At 37.9% G+C, this 10,000-nt stretch overlaps 1 protein-coding gene across 9 annotated transcripts in view; it reads left to right on the forward strand.

Annotated features, from left to right (window-relative positions):
• Nucleotides 1-10,000, forward strand: part of R3hdm1 (R3H domain containing 1) — a 137,392-nt gene that overhangs the window by 774 nt on the left and 126,618 nt on the right. The window lies entirely within an intron of this gene.

Raw genomic sequence — 10,000 nt, forward strand, 5'->3', positions numbered from 1 at the left:
TTTTTCTTGTGGTTATTATGTGCCAGAGATGGTCACTGTTGTCTGAACTTGCTTTTGTAGAGAAATAAAATTGGGTCTGGCTAGGGTGACTTCTGTGAATTGGGTCCTGAGAAAGCAAGTCTCCTAAACTAGTTAGAGGTGAAGAGGTAGCTTCCAAAACAGCACTGCTTACTAAATAATAAGATGCATTTCTGAAGAAGAAGAACAAGAACAAGAAGGAGAAGAACAAGAAGAAGAAAGAATTTCTAGCATGAATGAATACATGAAACACACATATCCCACCCCTAAGGTTATATAGTTTGCCCAGGTCAAGTTAAAGAATCCCATCCCACAGTCCCCTTTATTTTGGATTTTTTTCCTGAGACAGGGTCTCTCTGTGTAGCCCTGGCTGTCCTGGTACTCACAGTGTAGAAAAGGCTGGCCTTGAGGGCACAGAATCCACCTTTCTCAGTCTCTGCCTCCCAGGTGTTGGGATCAAAGGTGTAGACTCTCATCGCCCAGCTAAAGAAACCCCTTAAATTTAAATATCATTGATTCCAAGAGCATTGTGTCATAAACAGCTGAACTCAGTATAGGAGACCCTTCCTTATAATACTTGAATCAGTAGGGTTCATGTAGCTACACATTTAACTGAAGAAATACCATTCTCTTAAAATTTTACATCTTTATATTTTTGGGAATTGTCTTATGGGTGCATCAGATTTTGATAGTGTGCCCATCTTTTCAGATTCCAGCCTGCTTTATTGGCCTAGGAGAATATGACTTTAATCAGTAGTAGGCATGACTGCAGACCACCCCATTTCTAAGATTTCCTTCTTCTAGAATAAATGTTGGTCCTGAATAAACAACCTGTGCTTTCACTGATAAACTATTTCTTCAGGGTCACAGAAGTACCTTAGGATCTGCCATGTTCTCAAAACAATGCAAGTAGATACAGAAGTAAAATAGATCCATTCATTTGGATTCAGAAAGAATCTGGCTATATGTTACTAATTTTTTTTAACGTAGTACATAGCTTTTGAAGAGTGGTTCCCTCACCTCCTCCATTAAGTACCCATAGCATCCATTCCTTAGCATGTTTCCCCAAACTTGATAATTAATTGGTAATTTATGCAATGGTATTTTTAGGTCTCATGAATTCTTTGCAGGGAAGGCCTCATGAAAATACAGGAGACTACATTCTTTTACTAGTTGTGGGATCATTTTGTGAGGCTAATCTAACCTAACCTCGGTTAATCTGTATAATGGGGAGGATAATGCTTAGTCTATGGAGTTGTAAATAGAATATGTAAAGCTACTAGGTACCTGTCTCATAGGTATATATTTGCTACATTAAATATTTATTTGTTTTCTCATTTTCATATTTAGAGAATGAATTTGCTGTTCATATACACAGAGTATTGTTGCAGGCTCAAAATCTCTTCTGCTATTGAGTATTATAGAAGTGTTAATGTACACAGTAGCCATTTTGTTTGTTTTCATTACATTTACTGGGATGCGGGTGCAGCACAGAAGTACCATGATACATTTTAGGAAGGTGAGGGCAGTGGTAAGGTTAGCAGAAATCAGTTCTTATTCTATCGTATTGGTCTCTGGGATTGAACTCAGGTGGTCTGATTTGAAGACCAAGTGCCTTTATACACTAAGCTGTCTTGCTTGCCTCCAGCCATTTTTTTTTTTTAAGTAGACAGTATATATGAAATTGGTCATTGGGTGCGAAAGAGAATTTTGTCTTATACAATATCTTTTTTTCCTTTTGTCTAAAACTTCTGCATTTGAAACATGTTTCAAATAGATTACCTGTGATAAACAATGTACTTTATGTTGTAGTAGTAAACGGTTCATAGTGTTGTCTCACTTTACTTTGTTAGTATGTTTCAAGGTCTAGTTTACAGTTGCCATTGGACTCATTCTGTTAGCAGAGGAAGCAAGTGACTGATACAAAGTTAAGATGGAGAAAGTTACTTTACCAGACTGTTGCTTTGTGCTCCTGAGGTTTGTTAGTTTACTTTAGCTTTGTTTTTTTTTCCCCTCAGTGCTAGGGATTGAACCTCTCACCTCACACATGCTAGCAAGTATTCCAACATTGAGTTAAATCCTTGCTCTTTAGTTCCTATTCCATTGTTTAGCAGTCCTTGGGTGTTTCTTTTCTTTGAAATAACATATTCCTCTGTTCCCAAGCATGTTTGAAAGTATAGTTTTCACACATAAAGGTGTCCTTGGAGTTGGTGCAGCTGAACCAATTGAAGATTAACATGCCAACAGTTGTGTCATGAAGTGTTGCGGGTAATATCCAAGGTTGACAGCATCTGCACAGTCAGGTGCCACTTATTGAGCTCTCTGCACTTGGGTGCTTCTTTAAGGGAACTTACCAAGTAATTAAAAAGATTTTCTTTTGAGCTGATGTTTTAAATATCCCGTTATAACCACTTGGGTTATTCTGTTCCTACTTGGAGTAGAAAACTTCCCTATTTAACACTTCCCATGATCTCTTATAAAAATGTCCAGCACTCATATGTAATAGAGGTAGGTGTGTTTACAAGTGGAAATGAAAATTTCAGATTGCTGTTCTTGCAAACCACAGAGCCAATCCTCCATTTCTATAGTCACTCTTGCCTATAGGAAGAATAATTTACTTATGGTTTTAGGTAACTAAATTGATGTGGCCGGTGAAAGAAAAGGAAATGTATTTGGTTTTTTTCCCCATATAATACTGAACTTAAAAAAAAATTACATTGCCTTGCACTTAATCCTTGGAGCTCACTGTAATCTTTACTAGTAATACAAACATGCACCGTGCATCAAATAACATAATAAAATTTCTATCAAGTTAATTTTGATCCTCATATAAGGGCCTGATTAACTTGAGTTAAACAAATTGCTTGTATCCAGTGTTAGTCTGCATATGAGTATATATAATCTCCACAATGTAGTTTAATTAGTCACCGATGGTCAAGTGAAATAAGATATAAATCATGGCTCAAAGCTACTTCTTTTCCTGAATTTCCCTGCAGTTTGTTTTATTTCCAGGTTTTGTTCTTTACTGTTGTACTGCTCACCCATTCTCAGTGTTCACACATACATTAAAGTCAACATTTTCCTTTAGAGTTCGGTCTTTTTTTGCTTTGTCATTTGATAGGTTTGTGCCTTTTGGGGGGGTGGGAAGAAGGTGTTTGATGACAGTTTCTCTGTGTAGCCCTTGCTGTCCTGGAACTCTTTGTGGACCAAACTTGGCCTCACACTTTAGAGATCCACTTGCCTCTGCCTCCTGAGTGCTAAGTTTAAAAACATGTGGCCCATGCTTGGTAGTTTAACTTTTCAAAAGTTATTTCTTATTTTTGTGTATGGATGTTTTGCCTGCATGTGTGTCTGTGCACTCCTTGTATTTCTAGTGCCCTCAGGTCAGAAAATGGTATAGGATCTTCTGGAACTGCCGTTATAGACTCTTGGGAATTGCCAGTGGGTGCTGGGAATTGAACTTGGGTTCTCTGAAAGAGCACTCAGTGCTCTTAGCTTCTCAGCTGTCTTTCCAGCCCCTGGGACTCTTCTTAATTTTTACCTGTAAAGTCACTTCTCTAGGCAAGCTGTACATTTTTGAGCCTCTTATTCTGTAAATACTAGATCACTTAGCATTTTTAAGTGGGAGCTCTTTGGGTTTCTCCATTTATGTCATCTACAACTTTCTATAATTTCCTTCTAAAAAAATTAAGTAGAGAAATTGTTTGTATTTCTGAATTTGAGAGGTGTAATCTGATGTCTGATGCAAGGGAAGTTCTGCCATTTGACTTATGTCAATTTTAGTTTAGTGAGTGACAGATGGGAGCTGCCTTTGTGGTTGTGCAGTTAGCTTTACTAACCTGTCCTGTACATGAAAGAGTTCCATGACTTCACTATTGTGTCACTTTGAGATTTGAGGTCCCTCTTGATGCATTGGTCATTGTACTAAGAGATGATCTAGAATATAAAAATAAAATAAAAAGTTTTAGTGTGAAATTAAAATTTTCTGCGTGTATGCAAGCTTAAATAGTGGTAGACCTTTTTTAAAAAAATCTTGAGAAAGGAATTTTCATATTACAGAATTGCTGTCTAAAATAAGTAATTGGGTTGTTGATTTCTGGAAATAACTCCAAGGTCCCTCGCTGAGTAATTTAAACTATGATGTACCCATACCATCTATGTATGGAATACTATGCAACAATAAAGGGGCCCAAGCTATAGCTATAGCAATAGCTTGGGTAGACCTCAAAGAAAATATGATAACTTTAAAAATAAAAATCTTGGGCTGGAAAGATGGCTTAGCGGTTAAGAGCACTGACTACTCTTCCAGAGGTCCTGAGTCCAATTCCCAGCAACCACACAGTGGCTCACAACCATCTGTAAAGAGATCTGATGCCCTCTTCTGGTGCATCTGAAGATAGCTACAGTGTACTTTTGTATAATAATAAATAAATCTTAAAAAAATAAAAATCTTAAGCAGTTACATACCCTATGGCTCTGTTTATGTAACATTCTTGAAATGAGAAAAATAAGATGATGATGATGGGAAAAATGGTAACCTGGGGGGTGGGGTGCTTGATTGTGGTGGTTGTTTGTTACATGAACCTGTATGTTTAATAAAACTGTGCGTCTCCACACACTCTGATAAGTAAAGGGTTTGGGTTTGGTTTTTGTTTTTTTGGTTTTTTGGTTTTTTGGTTTTTTGAGACAGGGTTTCTCTGTATAGCTTTGGCTGTCCTGGAACTCACTCTGTAGACCAGGCTGGCCTTGAACTCAGAAATCTCCTGCCTCTGCCTCCCAAGTGCTGGGATTAAAGGTGTGTGCCACCACTGCCCAGCAAGTAAAGTCTTAAGTATGGTTTGGTTTGGTTTTGTTGATTTGGAGTTGTTTGGAAACAGCATTTTACTATGTAGCCCTTGGCTGGCCGGCAGCCCACTCTGTAGACCTGTGAGGCTTCTTGTTTTTGTTGTTCGGGGTAGGGAGTATAAGACGGGGTTTCTCTGTGTAGCCCTGGCTGTCCTGGGACTCACTCTGTAGACCCGTGCGGCTCCTTGTTGTTGTTGTTTGGGGGTAGGGAGTATAAGACGGGGTTTCTCTGTGTAGCCCTGGCTGTCCTGGGACTCACTCTGTAGACCAGGCTGACCTCGAATTCAAAGCCCCACTTAGCTCTGCCTCCCTGAGTACTGGGATTAAAGCCCTGCACATCTACTGCCCAGCTCTCAGTGAGGTTTTAAACTAAATACAAAGCAACGTCTTAGCTTTGATAGTAAAAAATACACCTGTAATGGCATTAGGGGAAGCTACATGAATGGTACATTTTTGATTTTGCTATACTATTTTTTTTTTTTAATTTCCTGTGAACCTCTAGTTACTCAAAAGTTAAAACAAGGCCAGGCAGTGGTGGCACATGTCTTTAATCCCAGCACTTGGGAGGCAGAGGCAGGCAAATTTCTGAGTTCAAAGCCAGCCTGGTTTACAGAGTTCCAATACAGCCAAGACTACACAGAGAAACCCTGTATGGAAAAAATAAAAAAGTTAAAACATATTGAATATGTTCTCATAATTTTACAGGTAAAGTATCTGTTTTTAAACACATCAACTGTAAATTTTTTTTGATATTTTGTATATTTCATTGCAGAATTTTATTGTTATGTTAATGCTATCTGAGGATAGTAGAAACTCTAATGGCAAACAGACCCAGGGTATTCTGATTTCACATTGTATGCATCATAGAAACACTTATATCAAGCAGACCCAAGGTGTTCTGTTTTTCTGTTGTATGCATAATAGATGCAATAAAGAGCAAGCCATCACACTGTATGACTTGTTTCTCTGAGTACCAGTTACTTCTTTTTTTTTTCCTGCCTTCCTCCCTCCCTCCTTCCCTTTTTCCTTCCTTCCTTCCTTCCTTCTGTTGTTCCTTCATTCATTACATTACAGCTTTTCTTCACACAAACTCAAAAGAATGTGTCAATCATCAATACTGTTCTTTGGGTTGGTTACTGAAATGTGATTTTATCAAGAGGCTATTCATTAAGTAATAAAATATTTTATTTACCCCTTTTGAGATAGGAACCTGTCATCATCTTTGTACCCATATTTATTCAGCTTTTTAAATATTTATCTACTAGTCCGGTGGTGGTGGTACACCCCTTTAATCCCAGCACTCAAGAGGCACAGGCAGGTAGATCTCTAAATTCAAGGCCAAGCCTGGTCTACATATCCAGTTCGAGGACAAAATCCTGTCTCCAAAAGAAAAAAATTACTTAAAAATTTTTATGTGAAAAAAACCCAAAAATTTTATGTGAATATGTTGTGTTGTACTTATATGAATTTATATGCACCAAGTATGTGCAGTAGCCTGTAGCACCAGGAAAGGCCATTGGATCTTGAGGAACTGGAACTACGGGCGGTTATAAGCCACCATGTGGGTGCTGGGGACTGAACCTATGTCCTCTACCAGAGTAAATGGTACTCTTATCTACTGAGCCATCTCTGTAGCCCCATACCTAGTTTTTGTCTCAACACTTTTTTCAAGAGTTTGGGGGTGGGTGTAGGGAGACCTTTGGGGGATTTGTTTGGGGGAGTGGGGTGAGTATTGATCTGTCTCAGTACTGTGGTTGGAAATTTGTTGACCAAAACTGAGGATGTTAGCAGCACACTGTAAGTTTTAAAATTAAAAGAGTTTGAAAATTCTAAAACTGTTTAAATGTGTTGAAGGGGTTGTTTGCTGCCCCCCACCCCATGTCTATTTTATTACCATACCACTTTTAATCAGTAATAATTTTGTAAAGAATCCAGCTTGGATTTTCATCAGGATTATATTAAAACTTGGGCAAATTTGGGTAATACTGCCATCTTAACAATATTAAATAAAATATATTTACATATTTAAAGATTCACTAGAATAATAAGTTTATTATATGTTTACATAAGTACCATATTATATGACAAATAACTTTAAAACAATGGCATTGGTTTTGTTTTTGCCTAACTTCTACTCTGACACTTTCCCTGATAGGATATGGTTTTGATTAAAATATAAATGATGTTTGAGTCTGCAGAATGTGGCTCAGAGGTAAAGCCCTTGTCTAATATGAGTAAGGCCTCTGACTTTTAATCCTGGCAGAATGTACATCTCAGGAATACATACATAAACACAAACACAGAAGAGCACAGTCTAGTGATGCAAATAGACAGGGGAGAACCAGATGGACCTTTTGAAAGAATCCTCGTGACCCTATAATGGATCTCAGGCTAAACTTATGAGAAGTACTTATTCAACCGAAACCTTAAGACCTGATTGAAAGAATCTCCTGCCATTTAGGAGCTAGTATATGATTTTGAGCAAGTTGCAGTCAGTCTGTAAACTTGATAGTGCCAAGCAAGGCTTAAGTTGAATTCACGTAGCTTTCTGTTACACTAGTCTTTTTGGTTTGGCAGAGTTTTGGAGAATTGGTTTGTTTTAAGATTTATTTTTATTTATGTGTTTGTGTCTGTTCTCCATATGTGTGAGTTCCTACAGAAGGCAAAAGAGGGTAGGAGATGCCTGTAGCTGGAGTTACAGCAGTTTTCTTTTTCATACTTGATATGGATGCTAAGAACCAAGCTAAAGTAGTAGTGACTCTTAAATTCCAAGCCATCTCTTCAGCCTTGTTTGTTTTTAGACAAGGTTTTACAGTTATCATGGTTGAACTCAAGTTGGTGTTCTTGCCTCCACCTCCCAACTGTGCCATGTGACTAATTTTGTTGTTGTTTGTTTGGTTTTGTTTTTTTCCTGGATAGGATTTCTCAATGTACTGGCTGTCCTAAAATTCTCTCTGTAGACCAGATTGGTCTTGAACTCAGAGATCCTCTTGCCACTGCCTCCTGAGAGCTGGAATTCAGGTGTACACCACTACCACCCCCAGCCATGTGGCTAATTTTATTAACTGTACTCTTACAAAAAAAAAAAAAAAAAAAAAAAAGAAGAAGAAGAAGAAGAAAAGGAAAAAAAAGGAGTGAATAAATAGAACTAAGGTGGGGAGGGGGTGATTACTCAAAAATGGAGTGAAATAAAGGTCTCTCAACTACATAAAATCTTCTACTTACTGTTGAAGAGCAAAGGAACCTGTACGAATTCTATTTTAATTAGAAGATGGTGATTTATCATGTATTTCCCTTGCTAAAATAAAGTTAAATATAAATGGCTTCATATGTTTAGGGAGTTCATAAATACTGAATCAGATAATATACAAGTTATAAAAATGAATTCCTAGTCAAGAAAGCACTGTAACATTCCATTACTATTTTAACTGAGTTTATCTGCAAAGCTAAAATGACACTGTTGCAAAACAGGGCATAATGAACACATTTGATATTCAGTATATATTTATTGGGAATTTAATGTGTCCTGTGCTGTTTATATATGAGAGAGGCTGGCCACCTTTGGCTTCACGGGCTACTGAGACTGATTTTATGTATGCACATACACACACACTATAATGTCAGGAAGAAATTGCTACAGTGGGGGAAAGATTGAGAGATAAACAATGGACTTTAGAGCCAAAGTAGCCAGGGAAGAAGTCTCTTGACTTAAGAAAGTGGAATGAAGTGAGGGCCATGAGACAGAAAAATGAATAGCATTCTGAGGCCTTATAATGGGAGAAACGGAAGTGCTGTGGGCAAGTATGAAAATATATTTATAGAATTCAGAAATGCTTCAGATCTTTTTTCTCCATACATCAAGGATCCCCTGCTTCTCACTTAACCAAAGACGTCTAAGCTGTTTATAGCATTGCCTGTGTTTAAATGAATGATATATCCTTTGGTATGAGAAATCACTCTGGCTCTTTTGAGCTTAGTCTCATGGATAACTGGGCAACTTTCAAAGTCTACTTTCCATGCTGGAGAGATGGCTCAGCAGTTAAGAGCACTGACTGCTCTTCCAGAGGTCCTGAGTTCAATCCTCAGCAAACACATGGTGGCTCACAACCATCTGTAATGAGATCTGACGCCCTCTTCTGGTGTCTGAAAGGCAGCTATAGTGTACTTATATACATTAAATAATTTTTTAAAGAGTCTACTTTTTCTTTCCTTTCTTCTTCCAGAGAGTATGAATGGAAGTGGAAATATATATATATATCTGTGCCTTTAGAGCAGGAATGTGCAGATTGTATATAGAAATCAGGAAGTAATCATGTAGTCTTTGCTTGTACTATCCTAGTGACAAAAACACATTCCTGAGGGACCTTTTATCTTTACCTTTTATTTCTTTACCTTTTTATTTCTGTTATTTCTTTCAGTTATCCTGCACCCCCTCCCCTTCTGACCTGTGTGTGTGTTTGTCTCTGTCTCTGTCAGTCTGTCTCTGTGTTTTAGTACACATGCGTGTGTGTGTGCATGTGCACTAGTATATATTGCTAGAGGTGGAACCCATTTTGAAAGCCAGTCTAAGCATGCCTATACCACTTAGGTAAAACCTTAGTGCTTACTTTTAATGTTGGAAGGAACTCCCAACTGGTCCAGAAACTAATCAGGAATGTGCACCATTGTCATTCTGACCTGCTCCTCTCCACAAGACACTACCAGAGAATAGAAATAAGGCTCTCGTTGAACTTGGCCATAAAAAGAAAAAAGTTTTAGAGGAGTTAAACATAAATATCCTTCATAGAGTTAGCTCCTGTTTGTACTTCCACAGGCTGTTTACCCTTCTTAACCTTACCTATTAGTATATGATATTCACTTCATGGCTTTCTTGCAATATGATGTGGGTGTGTACATATGCACGTAACTATGAAATAAGAGGAGTGGGTGCTTTCCTTTAACCTTTATGGTAGGTCCTGGGAATCAAATTTAGGTTGTCAGGCCTGCTGAGCCATTTCATTGGCCCTTACAAAGCTCTCTATTTACCTTACCACTGACGTGGTCAAATAAGTGGCAGTTAAGAGAACTGACTGAAATGTTAAGTCAGCTTCTATATGCCACTACATTATTAGCACCCAACACTTTAATTTTAGAAAGG

Source organism: Mastomys coucha, unplaced genomic scaffold (genome assembly GCF_008632895.1).
Source record: "Mastomys coucha isolate ucsf_1 unplaced genomic scaffold, UCSF_Mcou_1 pScaffold1, whole genome shotgun sequence".
NCBI classification, from domain to species: Eukaryota; Metazoa; Chordata; class Mammalia; order Rodentia; family Muridae; genus Mastomys; species Mastomys coucha.